This window comes from Papio anubis, chromosome X (genome assembly GCF_008728515.1).
Source record: "Papio anubis isolate 15944 chromosome X, Panubis1.0, whole genome shotgun sequence".
NCBI lineage: Eukaryota > Metazoa > Chordata > Mammalia > Primates > Cercopithecidae > Papio > Papio anubis.
The window spans coordinates 133,893,860-133,905,007 of record NC_044996.1 but is presented as its reverse complement, the minus strand read 5'-3'; the positions used below and the strand labels follow the sequence as shown (position 1 = coordinate 133,905,007).

Sequence of the window (11,148 nt, the reverse complement as noted above, 5' to 3'; positions counted from 1 at the left end):
CCTTTCTGTTCTCTTTCTTCTAATTCTCTTCCATTCTGCCATTCTCCCTCTACATGAGAAGTTTATGTCTTTGATCTGAGTCTCTCCACCCCTTGGCTGGTAAACGCTTCCATTTTCAGCTGTATCAGTGTTTATTTCATTTACCATTTTCATTTGTTGTCTCATCTCTAGTTGTGGCGTTTGCCTCTATATAAAAATAATTCCAGCATTCAGGAAGACCTTTGTGAAGCAAAAGTATTCCTAAAATCAAAGATAACCCCTTGTTTCCTTCCAGAAGTTATTCTAGCTAGTTTTAAAGGCCTATTCCTGGACCTTTTGGCAGTTGTCAAAAAGGGAATGGCTTGTGCTTTTTAGATGGAGTTTGCATTAGGTTTACTAGCAAGCACACTTGTCTTTGCCTGTTCTCTCCTGCCTTATGTCATGGTTTAGAATATGTCCACAGATTCTTTGACATGTTATTTAAAAAGTGGGGTGTAATTCCTCTCCCCTTGACTGTGGTCCTTACTTAGTGATTTGCTTCTAATAAAGAAAATAAGGTATAAATGATAATATGTGACTTCTGAGATTATATCATAAAAGCTGCCTTGTTGCTCGCTCTTGGATTCACTCTGGAGGAAACCAGCCACCATGTCCTAAGGACAGTCTATGAAGAGGTCCATGTGGCAAGGAACTGAGGTCTCCTGTCAAGAGCCAGCATCAACTTGTCTACCACATGGTCCATCTTGGAAACAGATCCTTCACCCCAGTCAAACCTCCAGATGACTGTAGCCCCAAAAATATTGTGACTGAAATCTCATGAGACCCTGAGCCAGAACTCAGCTAAGTTGTTCCTAAGTTCTTTACCTACAGAAACTGTGAGATAATACATGCTTACTGTTTTAAGCTGCTAAATTTCAAGGTAGTTTGTTATATAGCAATAGAAAACCTAGCACACCGGTCTATATCTCTGTTTTGGTACCAGTACCATGCTGTTTTGGTTACTGTAGCCTTGTAGTATAGTTTGAAGTCAGGTAGCGTGATGCCTCCAGCTTTGTTCTTTTGACTTAGGATTGTCTTGGAGATGCGGGCTCTTTTTTGGTTCCATATGAACTTTAAAGCAGTTTTTTCCAATTCTGTGAAGAAACTCATTGGTAGCTTGATGGGGATGGCATTGAATCTATAAATTACCTTGGGCAGTCCTCAGAAATAATACCACACATCTACAGCCATCTGATCTTTGACAAACCTGAGAAAAACAAGAAATGGGGAAAGGATTCCCTATTTAATAAATGGTGCTGGGAAAATTGGCTAGCCATCAGTAGAAAGCTGAAACTGGATCCTTTCCTTACTCCTTATACGAAAATTAATTCAAGATGGATTAGAGACTTAAATGTTAGACCTAATACCATAAAAATCCTAGAGGAAAACCTAGGTAGTACCATTCAGGACATAGGCATGGGCAAAGACTTCATGTCTAAAACACCAAAAGCAACGGCAGCAAAAGCTAAAATTGACAAATGGGATCTAATTAAACTAAAGAGCTTCTGCACAGCAAAAGAAACTACCATCAGAGTGAACAGGCAACCTACAGAATGGGAGAAAATTTTTGCAATCTACTCATCTGATAAAGGGCTAATATCCAGAACCTACAAAGAACTCCAACAAATTTACAAGAAAAAAACAAACAACCCCATCAAAAAGTGGGCAAAGGATATGAACAGACATTTCTCAAAAGAGGACATTCATACAGCCAACAGACATATGAAAAAATGCTCATCATCACTGGCCATCAGAGAAATGCAAATCAAAACCACAATGAGATACCATCTCACACCAGTTAGAATGGCAATCATTAAAAAGTCAGGAAACAACAGGTGCTGGAGAGGATGTGGAGAAATAGGAACACTTTTACACTGTTGGTGGGATTGTAAACTAGTTCAACCATTATGGAAAACAGTATGGCGATTCCTCAAGGATCTAGAACTAGATGTACCATATGACCCAGCCATCCCATTACTGGGGATATACCCAAAGGATTATAAATTATGCTGCTATAAAGACACATGCACACGTATGTTTATTGCAGCACTATTCACAATAGCAAAGACTTGGAATCAACCCAAATGTCCATCAGTGACAGATTGGATTAAGAAAATGTGGCACATATACACCATGGAATACTATGCAGCCATAAAAAAGGATGAGTTTGCGTCCTTTGTAGGGACATGGATGCAGCTGGAAACCATCATTCTTAGCAAACTATCACAAGAACAGAAAACCAAACACCGCATGTTCTCACTCATAGGTGGGAACTGAACAACGAGATCACTTGGACTCAGGAAGGGGAACATCACACACCGGGGCCTATCATGGGGAGGGGGGAGGGGGGAGGGATTGCATTGGGAGTTATACCTGATGTAAATGACGAGTTGATGGGTGCAGCAGACTAACATGGCACAAGTATACATATGTAACAAACCTGCATGTTATGCACATGTACCCTACAACTTAAAGTATAATAATAATAAATAAATTAAAAAAAAAAAAAAAAAAAAAAAAAAAAGAAAACCTAGCACACCTTCATTGGTTGAATCCCAATCTAGGCATCTCCACATCCTCACTTACCCCTAAATAACTCCTCCTCACACCAATTCACTCAGGGCACCTAAGAGCATATCTTGGTTTTCCTATTATTTTTAAACATTTCATATTTAAGGTAACGTTTATACCACAAATTTTTTAATGTAGTGCTGTGGATTTATTATGTCATTAATGTTAAATTTCTTTCTGACATTAAAGCTTTAAACAATGATACATGTTATTGGAAACACTTTTCATTCTTCAGAGAGAAATTCCTGTAATTTTGGGATAATTTTAATGTATTGTATACATTCCACATTCTCATTGACATTAAGAGCTTACTGACATGACTTCCTTTTGATAAAGCTCCTTGGATATGAAGGAGACACATCCACTTACTTTGTGGTCTTTGGTTAAAAAAAATGAGCATATAGATTATTGGTTAAGAAAAATGAGCAGATAGGTTATAGAACTACTGATCTTCTAAATTTTAGAAGACCTTCTAAAATTAATTTTTTTTTTTTGACAGAGTCTCACTATGTCACCCAGGCTGGAGTGCTGTAGCATGATGTTGGTTCACTGCAACTTTCACCTCCAGGTTCCAGTGATTCTTCTGCTTCAGGCTCCCAAGTAGCTGGGATTACAGGCATGCACCATTATGCCTGGCTAACTGTTGTATTTTTAATACAGACAGGGTTTCACCATGTTGGCCAGGCTGGTCTAGAACTCCTGGCCTCAAGCAGCCTGCCCACCTCAGCCTCCCAAAGTGCTGGGATTGCAGGCATGAGCCACTGTGCATGGCCCATGATCGTCTAAAATTTAGATCAGTAGTTTTCAACCCTGACTATACATTAAAATCACCTGAGGAGCTTCACCAAACAAAACAAAACAAAAAAACCCAGAATCTCTGTTGGGGTAGAGGTAAGAATCCATATACTGTGTTTTCAAAGGCTTCCATGTACCTTCATTAGACACCAAGGTTGGGACCACTGTTTTGGATCAACCTAGAATAGAATTCATTCCTTCAGTACCAGCTCCAAAGTAAGCACAGCGCTGGTGGTTCTGCAACTATTTAGCTATTTCATCTTAGTAAAGTCACTTCATCTGCTTGGACATTCAGTTTTTAGGCTAGAGCAGTGGTTCTAAACCTTGACTATGGTACTAGGGAGCTTTAAAAACAATGATTCCTGAATCCCAGTCCCAGTGGTTCTTATGAAACTGTTTGGGGGCATTCCTGGGCATCAAGATTTTAAAAGCTGCCCCCACCACTACCGTGATGATTCTAAAATGCAGTCAAGATTGAGAACTAAAAAATGAATTATTGCTAGGATCCTTTCCAGCTCTGTTTATATTTTGAATAACTGTGATTAGAGTTGATACAATCTGTGATACTAAAACATTTTACAGTCATGGGGAGAAAGAATGATCAAACTACACAGCTTGACTCTGGACATAGATGTAGCATTATTTGCAAGTTATGTGAAGCTATTCAATAAATAGAAGGGTTGGAACTAGAGAGGGTTAATCCTGGAGCACTTTTAAGTTTTTAGTCAAGTTGGGAAGTCAGAGGAGACTGCAGAACAACTGAGAAGAGTAACTCTTCTGACACGAGATTTCATGGATTGTGCATTGTATTAGTCTGTTCTCACACTGCTAATAAAGACATACCTGGGACTGAGTAATTTATAAAGGAAAGAGATTTAATGGACTCATAGTTACACATGGCTGGGGAGGCCTCACAATTATGGTAGAAGGCAAACAAGGAGCAAAGTCACATCTTACATGGATGGTGGCAATAGAGAGCTTGTGCAGGGGAACTCCCCTTTATAAAACCATCAGATCTCATAAGACTTATTCACTATCACGAGAACAGCACGGAAAAGACCTGCCCCCATGATTCAGTTACCTCTTACCGAGTCCCTCCTGTGACATGTGGGAATTGTGGGAGCTGCAACTCAAGATGAGATTTGGGTGGAGACACAGCCAAACCATATCATGCATGAATGTGGACTGAAGGCTATTTTCTGAAACTAGATGATATTGACTTTAGTTTTTTCCATGGATACCCCCATCCTGACCTTGTTGTCTTGATGTTGTACCATGGCAACAGATAGAATGCACATCATCTTTTATTTTCTTCCTTAAATGGTGTGATGGAAGAATAGTCGTGCTTTCATTTCTAGAATTAGGAATGGAAACAATTCTATGGTTGCTTCACAAAATTTCTATTGCAAGCTGGTTTGAAATCAGTGATTTCAATAAGAAGTGCTTGTGGTGGGTGGTTTATGAGACCTCCCAATTTGGAGAGATTAATGTAGTGACTATAAAGTCCCTTCTGTGTGGGCACAAGTATTTCATAGGGTCTGAGGCCTGGGCCTCTTTCCATAGAATTCTGAGACAAGCCCAACCACCTTGGGGAAATGACCCAACATTCTTGAGGATACCATAACTGCTGGAATAAAAACATTAAAATGCACAATGCTTAAGGAAACAGTTACATTTTCTGTGAAAATAAACAAAGACCAGCCAAATGAGAAAGGCAAAAGCTATTAATTCAGAGCTTGCTATAGCAAGACAGCCATCATCACTGCATTTGGCAACTATTCCTGACCACCCTGATGGGTCAGGACTGCACCAAGGAATTAATGACTGAGGAAAATCTAAAAATGTTCAGAAAAGAAAGGAAGGATGGAAAAATGTAACAGATGTTAATGTGCTAGCGCAACATTTATTATGCTGAGATTTAGCATACTTTTCTCATATTTGCCTCCCTCAACCACCACTCTTATGTTTGCAAAAAATTATAGAATAATATGTAATATAAAACATTTGGAAAACAGACAATATTTACTCACTATCCCATTAATATATAGTCACATCTTACTACATTTTCTTCATCTGTTTGAAAACTATGTTCAATAGGTTTAGAATAGATAGATAGAATAGATAGACTAGAATAATGGCCCCTCAAAGATACCCATGTCCTAATCCCTGGAACCTGGAAATATGTTCGGTGACATGATAAATTCAGAATTAAGGTTGCAGATGCCATGAAGGTTGCTTATCAGCTGACCTCAAATAGATAAATTATCCTGGATTATCTAGGTGGGCCCAATGTAATCATAAACATCCTTAAAAGTGGAAGAGGGAGGCAGAACAAGACTCAGAGGGACATGTGACTAAGGAAGGAGGTCAGAGTGATGCAATGTAAGGACTCTACTGGCTTTTGGGGCTTTGAAGATGGAGGAAAAGGTCACCAGCCAAGAAATGCTGGTGTCCTGTAGAGGTTGAACAAGTTAAGGACCTAGATCCTTCCCTAGAGCCTCCAGAAAGGAATGCAGCCCTGCTGACACCTTGATTTTAGCCCAGTGAGATATGTTGGACTTCTAACTGCCAGAATTGTAAGATAATAAATTTGTGTTGCTTTAAGCAGATAAGTCTGAGGTAATTTGTTAAGAGCAGCAATAGAACACTAATATACCTTTTTTATATAGTTCCATCATTCTTAAAAATTTTTTTATCTTGCTATAGTTTTTGTAATTATTTGAAGGGCCATATATTATCCTATGGAGCTGAAGTGCTGGTATTTCCTTAATCACAGCCTGTAAACGAACATTAGATGTGTGAATATCTTTCTGCATTTTTTTCCCACAAGTCTGATTATTTCCTAAGGATATTCTGCCAGAAATTCAATTTGGACTTTGAGTTCCTTCCATTTTTTCTATATTTAACTTAAAAAAAATCTCTTAAGTCCACTTGGGCTGGGCGTGGTGACTCACGCCTGTAATCCCAGCACTTTGGGAGGCTGAGGCAGGCGGATCACGAGGTCAGGAGTTCAAGACCAGCCTGGCCAACATGGTGAAACCCCATGTCTACTAAAAATACAAAAATTAGCTGGGTGTCACGTGCCTGTAGTCATAGCTACTCAGGAGGCTGAGGCAGGAGAATTGCTTGAACCCAGGAGGTGGAGGTTGCAGATCATGCCACTGCACTCCAGCCTGGGCGACAGAGCAAGACTCTGTCTCAAAAAAAAAAAAAAAAAAGTCCACTTGGAATTTACCTTGATATATGACATAGGGGAAACACTTTTTTCTTAATCTGTTTCTTCAACTGCATATGCTAAATGATTTTCTTTCTTTTCTGTTGTTTGATGAATGCTTTCTTTATTAAATATTCAGTTTTATACAAAGGAAACTCATTTTCTGGGCTACTGATTCTTTTATTTTAACTGATTTCTGTCTGTTCTTAAGCCAGTATTGTACTGTTTGAGATCTTGTTGCCTATAATACATATAAATTCCTGTGAGGACTAGTCTTCTTCCTCTGTCTTATTCCCTTTTCTGTTGCCATAACAGAGTACAAAAGACTGGGTAATTTATAAAGGATAGTAATTTATTTATTACAGTTCTGGAGGCTGGGATTCCCGAGGTTGAGGGGGTGAATCTGGTGAGGGCCTTCTTATTGGTGGGGACTCTTTGTAGAGTCTGGAGGTGGTACAGGGCATCATATAGCAAAGGGGCTCATGAGAGATGGCCAAACTCGTTTTTGTCACACCTCCTCTTGTGATAACTAACCCTCATGTCCCAAAGTTCCTACCTCTCAACATTGTTGCATTAGGGATGAAGTTTTCAACACATTAACTTTTGGGGGACAAATTCAAACTGTAGCACCCTCATTTGTTTAATTTCTTAAAATTTTTATATGAATTTTAAATAATTATTTCCAGCTTCTAGAAAAATCCCATTGAGAGTGAGTCCCTGGTGTCCACTGCCTTGACAAACACCTTCAAAACCTTAGCCTGACTGTAAAAGGCCTCAGTCATGTGACTGTACTTTTCCTATTCCCATTTTTCAAAGACTTCAATTATATGTAGGGCATTTCTTTGCTACCTTCCCTGTAGATCATTTTCCTTTTTATGAGTCTTTTCTTATTTCTTTCCCAGCCCAGATTGCACTCATCACAGTGATTTGTCTCACAGGCTTTTCATCAGCAGCTTGGCATATGTAGAGTGTGAGTGTTGGAATCAGACAGTACTGGGTTGGAATCCCAGCTCTGTTTCTTACTAGCTGTGTGGCCTTGAATGAGTCACTCATCCTCCTTGAGGGTCAGTTTCCTCCTTAAAATTAGGTCAACAGCATCTTCCTTGCAGGGTTGTCAACTGAATTATAGCTAATATAGGCAAAGAATCAAGCAATTGGACAGTTGTTTTGTGTCTTTTGAATCTAATAATAAAAAAGCTTGTATTTCATACATATGCTTTTAAAATTTCATTTTCTAGAGATTTATCTTTGTTGTATTTGTAAAAGTCTTGTTTTACAGTGGATTGGACATTCTTTAAAAATTGGTTCTTCACCACAGGAGTTGGAAAACCATCATTCTACAGCAAGGGGTTGACAACCTGTAGCCTTTGCACCTGCTACCTATTTTTGTAAATGTTTAATTGGAACACAGCTACATCCATTCATTTATGTATTATGGTTATCCCTCCATATCTTTGGGTTCTGCATCCATGGATTCAACTTCAGAAAATATGTGAAAAAAGAAAATAATAAAAAATAACAGCATAATAAAAATATAACAGTAAAAAAATTACAAGTAAAATACAGTGTAACACCTATTTATATAGCATTTGCATTGTATTAGGTGTTATAAGTAATCTAGAGATGATTTAAAGTATACAAGAGGACATAAGTTATATGCAAATATTATGCTATTTTATATTAGGGACTTGAGCATCCATGGATTTGGGTATCCATGGGGGTTTTGGAACAAATCCCCCAAGGGTATTTGAGGGATGAATGTATCTATGGTTGCTTTTTTTACAAGGACAGAACTGAGTCATTGTGACAGAGACTGCATGGCCCGCAAAAACTAAAATATTTGCTATGTGACCCTTTACAAAAAAAGTTTGCCAATCACTGCTCTATTCTGTGTTTCATAATTCCCCAGCTGAATTGATGTCTAGTTGTCCTCAATACTGACTTCCTTGATAACATACCTTCTCTTGCCTTCTTTCCTTTCCCTGTCAAGTTTTCTCATCTGCCATTTCTTAGATCTTTTCCCATAGAAACTACCTTTACTTACATTATTGACCCACGGTTGACTTCTAGGGGTATCCAACTGCTGTGGTCTGAATGTGTCCCCTAAAGTTTGTATGATAGAAACTTGATTCCCAATGCAGAGGGGTTAGGTAAGGCCTATTGGGAGTTGTTCGGGTCATGGGGCACCACCCTCAGGAATGCATTAATGCCATTATTGTGGTAGTTGGCTTATTAACATAGTAGTGGGACTCCTTATTGTGGTAGAGGGCTCCTTACAAACAGATGACTTTGGCCCCTTCTTTCTCTCTTACCCTTTCTTTGTTTATCTGCCATGTGATTATGCAGCATGAAGGCCCTTGTCAAATGCTGGTCCCTTCATCTTGGACTTTGCAGCCTTCAGAACTGTGAGAATAAATTTGTTTATTATAAATTACCCAGTCTCAGGTATTCTGTTGTAACAGCACAAAAGGGACTAAGATGTAAACCTACACATGCATCATATCTTTGTCTGTCCTGCTCTTGCCCCTACCACTCACCAGATTGACCCTAGAACATGTCAGCTTCAGAACATCAGTTAAGCTACCAGCCCCTATCCCCCACCCCATCTTTACTGCAGCACCATATGAAAATTCAACTTTGTGGGCATGAATTTTTCTAATCATTTTCATCTATCTTACCAAACACCACCTCAGCACCAGGGGTGGTAGAGGGGAGAATGAAGGTGGGACAGAGGAAAGAAAATCCATCTTGCCCTACATTTGACGCTCGTTTCTTAATACAGCTTGTAAAGCTTATAGCCGATCCCAGGGTGTCAATGTATCTGAGTCATGGTTGATTGTTTTTCACTGGCCTCTGGACCTTTTCAACCTCATAGGACATGACCAAGTCATTGCCCACCCCAACCTTATTGCTGCTGCTTTCATTTGTTTCTGTCTACCACTTCTAATTACTTAGGTCACTTCAGGCTTTAAATCTGTCTTCTAAAGTGTAACGCAGCCATAATTAGGCCATATGTTAATTAGCAGGATGACACCCTGTGCCTTGTCACTCGTGAGGGATGTGGATCATCCCAGAAAGCACCATAGAAAGGGGAATTCAGTGAGAAGAGGAAGTCTAAGGAGGCCAGAAGTGACTCTTTACTCAGCAAAATCTGCCTTAGAGAGCAGGAGAAAATGGCAGTGTGCAAGATGGGGAAAGGATGGGGTCACACAAAGAAAAAGAGCTAGAGTTGACCTCTTTTCCACTCCGGGAATGAGATGTAAGCCAGGAGGCAAGCCTGAGACTGAGACTCCACCAGGGATGGCAGAATCTCCTGAAGGATTGGAGGTGGTGGTCAGGGCAGAGGCCAAGGTCTTGACGGAGGCCACTGATGAGGTGAGTATCAGGCATGCCCCTATCTCTATTGCCTGGAAGTTTGTGGGGAGGCCAATCAAAAATCAAGACCAGTCTCTGCTTCTATGGCTACTGTCAGTGCCTTTTAGGAAGTCTAAAAGAGTTGGGTCTGATTGGTTGGGACTGTTTCTATGTGCCATTTCCTAATTTATTTCTGGTTCTTCTTGTTTTCTATTAACTAAACTTGTTTTCTGATGTTCTTGACATAGGAAAGTTGAAAAGGAGACTGGATAGGTCCCGACTATTTCGTATTTCAGATATTGTCACCTTTATCACTCAGGAGACAATTTCCAGGAAACTAATTACTGAGGGAATTCATGACTGGATGGGATGACATGTGAATTATAAAGATATTAACTTCACTCCAGTTTGCTGTCAACCCGTGATGTGATAGAAACCTGTTCTGTTGTCACCTAATGGATGCAAGGGACTAAAGGCATTCATTTTAAGTTACATATTTGCTTGGATTTTAGAAAAAGGCATTTGTCACAAGAACTCTGAAAGAATGCCAAAGGGGACATTTTGAGGGCTAAGTTTATGCTAATAATAATTAGTATTACTATTTATTGCTAGTATTTGTTGAGTTCCTACTATATTCCAAATCTTTACAGGCATTACTTCTAACACTCCTGACAATTCAAGGGAAGTATCATTATCCCATTTAACCTGAGGCTCACAGACATTGGATCATACTCAAAGATCACACTGCTAGCTGAGACAAAACTGAAATCTGTATTTCTTTTCTTTTCCTATTTAAATTCTAAAATTTGAGCTCATATCACTTTACTGGGGTCAGCAAACCTTTTCTGTAAAAGACCAAATAGTAGATATTTTCAACTTTGCCAGCCATACGGTGTATGTTGCAGCTACTCCACTCTGCTCTTGTAGCATGAAGGCAGCCATAGACAATTCGTAAATGAATGAATGTGGCTATATTCCAATAAAGCTTTGTTTGCAGACACTAAAATCAGAATTGAATATACTTTGCACATATCATGAATTATTATTGTTCCTTGGGTTTCTTTTCAATCACATAAGAATGGTAAAATCATTCTGTTCACAAGCCATATAAAAACAGGTGGCAACCCAGGTTTGACCCACAGGTAATAGTTTGATCATCCTTGCACTGTACAAAACTGCCTTTCTAACAACTTATG

The 11,148-nt window shown here is 39.2% G+C and overlaps 1 long non-coding RNA gene across 1 annotated transcript in view; it reads left to right on the top strand.

Moving 5' to 3' along the window:
• The first annotated feature begins 8,284 nt into the window (after positions 1–8,284).
• LOC116271977 overlaps positions 8,285–11,148 on the top strand; it is a 65,392-nt gene continuing 62,528 nt past the window's right edge. Inside the window, exon 1 of the long non-coding RNA XR_004180708.1 lies at positions 8,285–9,973. This is a non-coding gene — a long non-coding RNA (uncharacterized LOC116271977). The remainder of the gene's footprint in view (positions 9,974–11,148) is intronic.